Source organism: Miniopterus natalensis, chromosome 1 (assembly GCF_054644295.1).
Source record: "Miniopterus natalensis isolate mMinNat1 chromosome 1, mMinNat1.hap1, whole genome shotgun sequence".
Classification (NCBI taxonomy): Eukaryota; Metazoa; Chordata; class Mammalia; order Chiroptera; family Miniopteridae; genus Miniopterus; species Miniopterus natalensis.
The window spans coordinates 95965403-95978045 of record NC_142081.1 but is presented as its reverse complement, the minus strand read 5'-3'; the positions used below and the strand labels follow the sequence as shown (position 1 = coordinate 95978045).

The following is a 12643-nucleotide window of genomic DNA, read 5'->3' as shown; positions in this document are numbered from 1 at the left end:
GGGGAGGGGGGTGGGGATGGCGGGGTACAGGAAGGGGAAGGGGGGGCAGCGCACGACTATTGGCCATTTTTGACAGAGTTTTCCCTTATCAGTGGCATAATAAAGGTGTTTAGGGGGTCAGGTAAAGTTGCATCACAAAGATATAATTTGAAATGGTTCTCAAAGGATAAATAGGGTTTGCTAAAGAACAGCATTAGAGGAAGTACATTCCCAGCAAGGAAACAGTTGGTGAACAGAATCGGTTGTAAAAATCTATGAAGTCCTTGGTTCTTATTACACAGCATTTTAACCCCCTCTTTGATGTGTACCTTCTTAAGTAGGTGTCTGAGGTGGGTTTGTAGCAGAAAAGACTCAGGCCGCACACCGGAGGAGGCGAAAGGAGACCTTTATTAACACATGCGGTCCCAGAGGAGGCAGTCTCCAAATTCTGGGCCCCGAACAAAGGGCTTGGGTCAGCTTTATAGGGTCGTAGGTCGGGCCTGCTTTTGGCACAAAAATAGTGGGCGGGGTTACAGAGGTCAGATAAGGTTACATATACATTCAGGCAGGTAACCTGATACCTGAAATGGGGAATCTTCCTAAAATGGTGGCGGTTCCTGCCTCATTTCCCCCCTCTGATGCTATTGTTGCTGCAGCAATTATTGCATCATGATACATGTCCCTATCCTCCAGGTCTTTAGTTTCCCGGAGTCTACGATAATGGACCTGCTGAAGGGCTAAAATCTTGGCGGTGGCCCTTCTGGTAACAGTGGTTTCTAGGATCCGGATGGCCGTTCTAATTACATACGGCCCGATAGATATTCCTATTAGGATGGTAAGAACGGGTCCGATGAACCAAATGAGCCACCGGACCCAGGCCTGAGTGTCTAGGCCCCAATTCCAGTTCCTAGCCTCCTCTCTGCCTCTCTGTATGCTTCCTTTTAATTCCTCATGATTCATGTTACTTAATGGCCGTATTAGGTCCCAACATACCTGCTGCCCGGGTGGTCCATCCTTGGCACTTCTGAGCCTGGTAGCCCCTAGTTCCCTGCATAACCCCTGTGCAGTAGACCTTATTATTCCAGGTACACTGAGCCTTGTTTGGTTTTACACAGTCTGGTGGCATGTCAGTATTATAGGAAAGGGGCTTCCTTCACCTACATACGATACTATACCTGAGAGTCTTATTCTCTCTCTCGGGGTGCTGCACTGGCACCGGGGAACTGTGATAACGGCAGGGGCACTTACAGGAAGCAAACTATATATCCACACAAACAAGCAAAACTGAGGTATAATCCCCTAAGGGTTACCCACCCCCACAGGTTCCAGCCCTGTGGTGCCGTTGCCGTCAGTCCTACTCCGAATATTGTGGCAAGGATCCCGGCAGCTGCGAGGTACCATTCTGGACAACGATCCATTCGTGGGTCGGTCCTTTCCTTAGCTTCAAGGGGGGTAGCCGCGGCTGGGGCTGGTCCTCAGGTTCTCCGTTGACCTCAGGATCGGCTGCCCTCTTGACTCGGGTGTGATGGACCCAGGGTGCTGCTCCTGCAATCTTAAGGGCAGTAGGGGTTGTTAATATGACTAAGTGGGGTCCGGTCCAAGCCGGCTGGAGTGGCTCCTTCCTCCAGTCCTTAACCTACACGTAATCTCCTGGCCTAAAAGGGTGTGCTGGCCCCCCTCTAGGGACTGGGTCTGGGCCTAGTCCGGCCTTGTGTACCTGTTCTAGTGTCTTCCCCAGTTTCTGGCGATACCTAGTCTGATTGGCTTCCCCGATTACTTGTAGCTCTCCCCTCGGGATGGGCAATATTGCTGGTGGTCGCCCTACACGAGCTCGAAGGGTGTGTAGCTTCCAGGTTATTCTTAGTTGCCTTGCTAGCTCTCGGATGACTTTGGCGACAAAGGCTGGCCCATTATCGCTGCCAATGGAGGTCGGCAGTCCAAAGCGGGGAATTAATTCTCTTAAAAGGGCTTTTACTACCTCTCGGCTTTTCTCAGTCTGGGTGGGGAAAGCCTCTACCCACCCCGAAAAGGTGCAGACAAGGACTAACAGGTACTTTTAACCCTGGCTTGGCTTTATTTCCGTGAAGTCGACCTGCAAGTCCTCAAAGGGCTGCTGTCCCGTGTTGAATGCCGAAGGTCCTTTGAGGGCGTGGAGCAGCGTAGTTCCGCGCGCAGGTTGCACACCTGGCTACAGTTGTAGTGCCTATGCTGGCCAGGTTGGGGAAATAGTAATATTTCTTTAGCAAGGCCTCCAGGGACGTTTTCCCTAGATGAGTCAGGGTGTGGCATTGCCTCACTAGATTGCTCGCCTGGGTCTGGGGCACATACAGCCGCCCATCTGGCAGTTCCCAGATGCCAGTCCTAGTCTGAGTACACCCCGTCTGGATCGCCCACTTTTGTTCCTCAGAAGCATAGTCCGATTGCGTAGGGCTGAGATCTAACACGGCTCCTTCTAGAGCTGGAGCGCTGGCTGAGGCACTTGCACCTGGGCTGCTTCCTTAGCCGCTCGATCTGCCCGCCAGTTTCCTTTTGCTATTTCTGCTCCTTCTCTCTGGTGCCCTCGGCAATGGATTACTGCCACCTTGGCCGGAGCCCATGCTGCCTCTAGCGGCCTAAGTACTTCAGCCCTATTTTTAATGTCCTTCCCCTCGGTGGTAAGTAGTCCTCTCTCCCGGTAGATGGCACCATGGATATGTACAGTGGCGGAGGCATACCGGGAATCTGGGTATATATTGACCTTCTTCCCTTCCGACAACTCTAGGGCCATGATTAATGCCCACAGTTCTGCCCTCTGCGCCGACCACCAGGCTGGTAGGGGTTTTGCCTCTAGTGTTTCTTTCTAGTTTCTCGTAGAGGCGGTGCTCCTTCCTCTCCCCTGGGAATGAGGACTGCCATCACAGACAGTGCCCCGACCTGTAAGTGGGCTTTCCCCAATGGCTGAAAGGAGATCTGGGCCCTTAGTTTGGCCAGCAGGTCCCATCCCAGGAGTGGGATTGGGCACTCTGGGAGGTACAGGAATTCATGTCTTACTTGATGGCCCCCTAATTCTACTGTTCAGGCTTGGCAGAACCTCTTTGGGCCACTCGATAGTCTGCTTGCCCCTACAATGGAGATCTCACGCCCCGACAGGGCTATGGCAGTGGTTACCACGGAGTGCTCAGCTCCTGTGTCTACCATGAAAGGGAGAGTTTGGCCCCCACAGTTAACTTGACCATGGGCTCGTGGGGGCCAAGATTCAGGGAGCCCGGTCTGTCCTAGTCTGAGTCCATGCCCGCCAGGCTGAGGACAGTTGGGGCGGGAGTCTCAGGCTGAGGAGCGCCCTGGATCTGCCTCTTCTTCTTCCTGTTGGGCACTCTCTTTTCCAGTGGCCCCTCGGGGTCAAATGGCGTATAAATTCGGTATGCCTCACACAGTCGCTCGTAGAAATCTCCTGGGCATTCATCTGGTCGTTGGGTCACATTGGTGACTTTAGACATATTGGTGGGCCTTCTGGCTCCTGCTCGGACGCCACGGAAGAGGGCTTCTCGATACCTCTGCAGCGCCGCCCTGCCCACTTCGGTGTGGCGGTCCCATTCGGGCTGGACTTCAGGCGCAGCCATTCTGGCCCACTGCGCCGGGTCTAGTGTCCCCACTGGTGCCGTGGTTTCCAGGTATTGGAGGGCCCCCAGGTATGCGCGGCGCTCCTCTGTACTGAACAGGGTGAGGAGTGGCTGCTGGCAGTCGAACCACGTGGGCCGGTGAGTCTGCATAATCGACTCCATAAGGTCGATTAAGGCCTGCAGTTTTTCACAGTACGAGGGAGTGTGATGCTTCCAGTTGAGGAGATCTGTGGTAGTGAAAGGCTGATAGTAGACTATCGTACGCCCTGGTAGCTCAGTCCCATCGGGCCCGACTTGCTTGGGTCTCCCTTAAGGGTAGCTGTAGGGCCAGCTTGGGACGGCATCTGGTTGCCATTGGTGAGGCTGGGGCTGCTTCCGCCTGACACTGTGGTGAAACTGACGGTGGGGGGGTTTCTAGCTCCAGGGCCTTTGGTTCCGGAGCATTCGGCTCGGGGGCTCTTGGCTCTGGGGCGTAAGGCGGGGACGTGCTAAATGGCGGCTCTTCCTCTGGGTCACTCCTGTAGATTGGCAGGTGCCGGCCTTCCCTAGGGCGGGCCACTAGTACTCGGGAAGCCTTCTTTTTGGCCCCGGCGACCCCGACGGTTCGGGGTGTCTGTTTCTGGCACTGTTGAAGCCAGCTCGGTAGCTCCCGGGCTAGTTCCTGCCACCTGTCTATGTATATGTATTGGTCGGGATGTCCTGGCTTCCCTGTAACTACTACATGTACTGCCCGGACGATCCCCAGATTAAGAGTTCCCTCAGGGGGCCAGCCTACCCCGAATGATGGCCACTCAACCGAGCAGAAAGTGTCGAGCTGATCCGGGGTCATCGAGGGGTCCTGTGCCCTGAACCGGTCAAAGTTCCTAAGCATACAACCTAATACCGTCGACGAGGTCCCCCCATAGCCCTTCCTCCCACGTCGTCGGCGCAGACAAACAAGGGAGGGGGATTCAGGTCACCCGCCTGGCCGCTCCGATCGCGTGGATTTAGGTGCCTCTTAGCTTTGGCAGGTCAGTATAAACCCCTGACTCGGATCAGACTCGCAGGGAGGGACGGGGTCCCCCAGAGTCTGACGCTGCCCTGAGCCGTATGAGGTCACCACGGAACCGCAGGTTGGGGCCCACTCAGACTCCGTGGGCAAGCGCCCGTGGAGCCACACAGACATTCACTCACTCACACTCACACTCCAGTCAACCGAGTTTAGACATCCCTGCCTGATAGGATGTCCCTGCCTGTGGCCAAAGGGCCAAGAGAGGTGATCAGTCTCTCCTTCCACCCGGAGGGTGGGCCTGGTCTCGGGCTCCTGGTCCCCGGGGCACTCACCGGTTCCGAAGAGATCTCGTCCCGTCTCCAGATCCGTTCGTCCTCCCCCAGCAGCCCGGGTGGGTGGACTCCGCGGGTGGCTGTCCGCGGACCTCCGGACAGGCCGGGACCCGAAAAGACCAGGGCGCGCACTTCCCTCCCGCCTCTGAGCTCCGCAGACCCCCCGCGGGTCCCTCACCGGTGGCAAAGCGCCTGCACGCGTGAGTCGTTTCCCGGTCAGGGAACCAAAATGTAGCGGAAAAGACTCAGGCCGCACACCGGAGGAGGCGAAGGGAGACCTTTATTAACGCATGCGGTCCCAGAGGAGGCAGTCTCCAAATTCTGGGCCCCGAACAAAGGGCTTGGGTCAGCTTTATAGGGCCGGAGGTCGGGCCTGCTTGTGGCTCGAAAATAGTGGGCGGGGTTACGGAGGTCAGATAAGGTTACATGTACTTTCAGGCGGGTAACCTGATACCTGAAATGGGGAATCTTCCTAAAATGGCTGGTTCCTGCCTCAGGTTCGGTGAACATTTTAGAACTTAAAATCTTATAACTAGTTATTACCAAGTTTATAATAATTATTATTATTATTACTTACCTGGTTCAGTAAAAAGTTTAAACTTAAAAAGTGGTTTGGGATCAAAACAGTGCTGCTTTACAGTGGTACATTTGCTGTTGCACATCCTGAGATGACTACCATGTGACAGGAACAGTGAATTGTACGAAAAAACTTGTGATTAGAACAATTGGAAGTGCCTGCGCTTCTGTTTACCAGAGCTTCAGCTAAGTTTTCAAAATTAAGCAACTGTTACTTTGGTTTTTTCTATAGACAAGAGAACCTTATTTCTTAAGCTTTTGCTATTCTTGTGATATCCTGGCTAGCAAAAACTGTGATTTGATTTGATTTTTTTGGTCAGATCTCAAATTCAAAAGGTTCCTTTTACTCATGGAATTTCCATTTGTGCACAAAATTAGCACTGTGTTTTATCTCCTACATAAACCTTTTCCTGCTGCTTTGCTTTCACTTCCTCTCCCCACCCCTTTAGTCATATGCTAAAGACTTTGGCAACTGGTTGAGGTATTGGGTCAGCATTTTTCACCATGGAAGAAGGAAAGGTTGGAAACAGTGACATGAGGATACTTATCACATTTTCCTTTCCTTTTTTATATAAGTGACCCACATGTTCTATTACAAAAGTCTAATGAGAACCTTGACTTGTAAATTTTAACACTAGTATCCTGGAGATGGACTGTGTCAGAAAACTTGTAGGTAAGTGACAGTTTCTCACTGAGATTGTCCTTAAAAGCCATGTGCAGCAGTGAGGATTCCTGACTCTGCCTCACTGGCGATATGACAGATTTTATGAAGAGAAATGATGCCTTCCAGGAATCTCAGGATTGGGGTAGGATCTTAGCAATCCATGCCCCATCCTCTTTTATTATTAACAGATTCTCCTCAGGTGCCGTAGGAAATGCTCTATATATGGTGTTTAATGTACCACCTACATACTCTTCCCCCTTTTCATTGACTTGGAAACTGAATTCAGCTAAAGGAGCTCCAGCTCTTTCTGCCAGCCTGTGTATTCCAAGATTAAAATCTAGTGTGGATTTAACTGTTTTGTATCAAATCTGCTTTAAACTGTTGGACTAGAAGCAAACTAATTATTGTCATTGTATAGCAGTAGAGAGAGTAAAAAACAGTAATAGGATCTTAAAAAGCTGTCATGACTTGAAGTGAAATAGGCTACTCTTGAATAGCAGCTTCATCTGTAGTCTGAAGGGCTTTGGTCTTGAAAGCTGTCAAATATAAAATTGGGTTTTGGATCATGGAATCCTGACTGGCTTCTAGGGGCAGCTTCAGCCATTAAACGCTGCTGTCTGCCATTTCATCTGTGGATTGACTTTGAGATTATAAGGAATGTAGAGGCAAATGAGCTTTTCTTATCAAACATTCCATTTTCAGTGCTTCATACCAGACCTGTTTTGGTAAATAAAAGACACCAGGGTAGACTGTCATATTTCCTTTGCTTAAGTGCCTTGGGAAATATTTTTTTCTTTTTCAAGCAAATTTTGGTGACCAGAGTTTCCTGTTTGGGGGGGTGTCAGTATTGAGCAGGCAAAGCTGCTAGTTATTTCCATTGAAGTCGTTTGACAAAGGCGGTAAAGCCCAAGGGTTGCTCTTTGGACAAAGCTACATCTAGTGTAGTTTTTCTTTGTAAGAACTGTTATAAGTTAAAATCATTTTGGCATTGTCTTAAAGTGCACATCTTTGTCTCCAAACAAAATTAGTGTTGAAAAATGAAGCTGTCATAGTTAAGACTTAATGGCTTAGACAGCAGCTCCATCTGGTTCTTGCTAGAGGTGTTTGCTCGATTCATCTCTTGGTTTTATAGTCACATAAATACAGATGTACACAGAACTTGTAAAAGAAGGTCAAAAGCAAGATCTCAATTTAATTGATGGGTTTCTGTTGTGCATAGCACTGACATAAACTAATCGTGTTCCCAGGGAATTTCACTTGGCTATCCCGTGGATAATGTTATAGCTGCTAATTAACTCAACAGCCATTTCTTGACTGAATTAACTTACTTGCACTCAAAGCAAGGAATTATTTTTACTATTTATTTACCAGTCTTAGAAAAAGAAAGTATATTGTACTCTACTTATAAAGAGAAAATTTAATCTCTCTCATCAGCAGTGGATTTAACTTGGTTAACAAAATATTAGGCCAGGATTCCATATTCTTTTGTTTTCACTGCCACATAGTGCTGAGTAGACAGATGATATATATTTTTTAATTCTTGGTGACTGACAGGAACTACTGCAAATGTTAATAGAAGTTACTTCAGAATAATAGGATTACACAAGATTTCTATTTTCTTTATGCTTTTCTTATTTTTTACAGTGAGCATATATAGCAAAATTAAAAAATCGTATATAAAAAAAGAAATATTTAAAACAAAACACTGTAGGGAGCTCTAGTCTTGAGTCTCAGTTCTGGGTCTTTTTCATTCATTGTGTTGGTCTTTCTAGGCCTCAGTTTTCCCTCGTCCATAAAATCAGAAGGATTGACCCAGGGGCTTGCTCAGTTTTAACATTCTGAGTTTTGTGATTGTCTGCCTCTTTTTCCTATCTTTTCAGCCTCTCCTCCAGTATTAGCATTCAACATCACATAGTTTCTACCATCTTAAAAAAAGGAATCTCTAGATGCCTCTCCATACTCCCAGCTCTTTCTTCCACTTTTCACCTAAACTTCTCTAAAAAGTTATCTACAATTACTCTTTCTTATCTCATCACTCTTTGACTCACCCCAGCCTGCTTTCTATCCCCACCACTGCACCAGAATATTTCATGCTAAAATCACTATTGAGCTCACATCAGAGTCCTGTGGGCACATTTAAGTCCTCATTCTCATTACATCTCAGCATCATTTGAATAGAATGAAATCTCATCTAGCTTCTGTATCATCACACTTATGGCTGTTATTTTTGAGTTTTCTTTGGGGATTATCCTCTTTTCCCTGGTTCACCCACGAAGACCACTTCCCCAGCTCACACTCTATTTTCTTTTTGGCCCAGATATTTCTATATTAATAATTCCCAAACAGGCAAGAACATCAGAATTCCTTTTTGTGCTCCAGAATTCTCAATTCCGTTGCTTGCTCTATTACATTGCAGGCTGACAAAAATATGGACTAATAACTCCCCTCAAAGTTGTACCTCCTCTAACATTGTTTATCTCAGTAAGTGGCCCCACAAATCATTCAAATATATAAACCTAAAACCTTGCTCTAAATCCAGTTATTCCTGCACCTAGTTTTCTCTCTTTCTCTGGTACCACATCCTAATCTTGATCCTTGTCGTATCTTATTTTGCCCACAGTGGCTCTTTAAACAGTCTCCTGACCTCCTGGCCTGTTCTTTCCCAGTTTGTTTTCATAGAGCAGCCAGAGCTGTTTTATTTTTTTAGGTGAGATTTATTGAGGTTTGATTTATATACAGTAAAAATTGCCTTTTATTTAGTGTACAATTCTGAGTTTTGACAAATGCATGCAGTCATATAACCACTACCACACAATATTTGGATTGTTTCCAGTTTTTGCCTAACAGGCATTAGTGTAAACATAAGTTTTCATTTGTCTTGGGGTACTTACATAGGAGTGCAATTGCTGGGTTCCATGGAAAGTTTATGTTTAACTTTATAAGAAACTGTCAAACTGTTTTTCACAGTGGCTGACCATTTGCATTCCTACTAGCATTATATGAGAGTTTCAATTGCTCCACATTCTCCCTAGCACTAGTTTTTGTTTTAATTTTATTTTAACCATTATAATACATGTATAGTGGTAGCTCCTTGTAGTTTCAGTGTACATTCCTGTATGACTAATGATATTTAAGATCTTTCACATGTTTATATGAAATCCATATTCCTTTGGTGAAGTGTATGCTTAAATCTTTTGTGTATTTTTTATTAGATTTATTTTATTGTTGTTGAATTTTTGAAGTTCTTTATATATTATGGATACAAAGTCAGATGTATGCTTTGCAAAAAATTTCTCCTTATTTGTGGCTTGTCTTCTCATTCATTTATCACTGTCTTCATCAGAGCAAATATTTTTCATTTTGATGAAGTCTAAATTATTTATTTTTTTCTTTTATGGATTAGTCTTTTGATGTTTTCTCTAAGATTCTGCCTAACCCATGGTTACAAAGATTTTCTCCTGTTCTAAAAGTTTTATAGCTTTACATTTTATCCTTAGATCTGTGATTCATTTTGAGTTAGTTTTTTGTTTATGGGATGTGAGATCAAGGTTCATTTTGTTGCCTGTGGATATACAGTTGTTCTAGCACATTTGTTGAAAACAATATTCTTTCCACCTTTGTTAAAAATCAGTTGCCTATATTTGCATGAGTCTCTTTCTGGACACTATTCTGTCCTGTGTCTGTTCTGATCTATGTCATGGATTAGCACACTGTTTCTATAAAGAACCAGATAGTATATACTTTAGGTTTTGTAGGTCAAAAAGCAAAATCCAAGATATTATATAACAAGAGGGAAAACAAATTCCCTTGAATTTTTTTGACAAATATACAGATGATAGATGCATTGTAGAACTGTATAAATGAAACCTGTATAATTTTATTAACCCATGTCACCCCAATAAATTCAATTAAAAAAATATATATATATAATAATTGAGTACAGTTTTATAACACAACTCTACTAATAAGAAGAATGGAATTGGGGTGGAGGAATAATATTTTGCTTAATAAGGGTTCAAAATTAGTGTTTCTTCTCATCAAAATTGAATACAAATATTCATCTAGTAATGCATTTTTATAATGAAATTTTAAATAATTTTATCTTGGAAAAATATCTTTTCACATGTAACAGTGGAAATGTTGCAGTTTGTAGAGTGCTGAAAAGTACTGCAAAGTGATGAGAGAGTAACATACAGTCTGTCATAGCTACTTAACTCTTCATTGTAGCGTAAAAGTTGTCATAGACAATATGTAAATAAATGAGCCTGTTGTGTTCCAATAGAGCTTTATTTATGGGTATTATATGAAATTATATAAAATTTGAATTTCATAAAATTTTCACTTGTCACAAAATATTACTCTTTTAAATTTTTTTAACCATATAAATATTTTAAAAGCATCCTTACTTTAGGGACATACAAAAACAGGCAATAGAGAGACTAGATTTGTCCTATGGTCTATAATTTGCTTACCCTACTTCCCCATTCTACGTTTCTTTCGTTGGCCAATACCATGTTGTCAGGATTACTGTAGCTTTATGCTAAGTATTGAAATCAGGTAATCTAAATCTTCCAACTTTGTTCTTTTTCAAAATTGTTTTGGCTATTCTGGTTCCTTTGCTTTTCCATATTAATTTTTGAATCAGCCTGTTGATTTCTATAAAAAAATCCTGCTCAGATTTTTGTTGGAATTATGTTAAATCTACTTTGGGTACCACTGACATCTTAACACTATTAAGAGAACTTGGTATATATCTCTAAACTTATTTAGGTCTTTGATATCTTTTGTCATTTATAGTTTTATGCATATAGATTTTAGAATTTGCATATATTTTGTTAAATTTATATCTAAGTGTTTCACATTTTTTTATTAGAGCTATCTTTTTAAAAATGCAGATTGTATCATATTGTTTCCCCTCTTTAAAACCTTTCAGTGGTGTCACACTGCTCTTAGGATAAACTCTAAAAGCCTAAAAAGCCCTGAATGATCTGGCCCCAGCTTTCCTTTTTAGCCTAATTTTATGCCATTCCTTCTCCTTATTCAAAATGTTCTAGTCTCAGACTAGCAGGAAACGGTTTTATTGATTAAGGGGTATAGCTTTTAGAATACTTGAAAGAATAAATAAATGTTTTTAAACAAACACTTGAAAAGTATATTTTAACCTTATTGAAAAGAACAGTTCCATGATCTTCAGCAAATAATGAACTTAGATTTTGGCTAGGTTGTTGGGCTCTCTGAATTCTTTGATCTTTAGGTCTGTACTTTTTTTATGAGTATTGTTTACATGGGGCTTAGTTTTTTGTATATTTGCTAAAGAAAATATTTTTTCCTTCCTTATAAATGTGCTGAAACTTGACAAAAAGTTTTCTGACCAAAGCAAGGATCCTCACTATCTTGTACATGAATGAAGTTAAACTTTCCAGCTATCAGAATAGTTCTTACATGTACATACCTACTGCTAACTTTATCATAATATCCAAAGTAGAAATGTAAGAATAATGATGTCCTGTGGGAAGGCCTGCAGCTATGTGCCTAAGACAACAGGGAGAGCCACAAGATTCATTTTTTTTAAATTTAACTTTAAAACCAGCACTTCAATCGACCAGTATTTATTCAGCTCCTTATGCTAGATATATAGACATGAATAATATATAGCCCAGGTCTTAAAGCTCAAAAATTTCTTGAAATGAGGAAACAGTTACAAATGAAAGTGCTTATAAATGGAGGCATGTCTAAGTGGCTTTGATAGTATTAAGGAGAAATACATAGCCCAGTGGAATTTAGAGCTTGATAATACTACTTAATTTTCAAGACATAAGTCTAGAAGGGAGACAACCTAAGGGGCTTGTATTCTGTCCCATAACTAGAGGTTCCAGTACACACAGAATTAATTACCCGGAGAACTTACATTAAAAAAATCAGATTTCCAGTCTCATCCCTCAGAGATTGATTAGGAACAGTACAGTGGTTTCCCAGGTGGTTTTTATTTAGCTAGAAACTGCTAGTCTGCCCACTGACATTTGGTAGCCAATGTAGTAGGTAAGATTGAGCCACAGAATAGTTAAGCTAGGTAAGAAGATGATCATATTAGCATTTTTGAAAGTTAAATCCAATTGTAGTATAGAACAGTGAAATCATCTGAGAATCTCATTGAAATGCAGATTCTGATCCAATAGATCTAAGATAATACCTTTATTTTTTTTTTAAAAAAAGTCTTTATTGATTTCAGAGAGGAAGGGAGAAGGAGAGAGAAACATCAATGATGAGAGAGTTATTGATCAGCTGCCTCCTGCTCACCCCTTACTGGGGATCAATCCTGCAACTGGGGCATGAGCCCTGACCGGGAATTGAACCTCAATCTCCTGGATAATAGGTTGATGCTCAACTGCTGAGCCACGCCAGCTAGGCTAAGAGATACTACCTTTCTAACAAGCTCCCAGTTGAGGCTGATACTGCTTGACTGAGGACCATGCTTTGAATAACAAGGGTAGAGAGGTTAGAT

At 43.6% G+C, this 12643-nt stretch overlaps 1 protein-coding gene across 6 annotated transcripts in view; it reads left to right on the top strand.

Annotated features, from left to right (window-relative positions):
* Positions 1-12643, top strand: part of PEAK1 (pseudopodium enriched atypical kinase 1) — a 234686-nt gene that overhangs the window by 111147 nt on the left and 110896 nt on the right. The gene's annotated exons all lie outside the window — the stretch shown is intronic.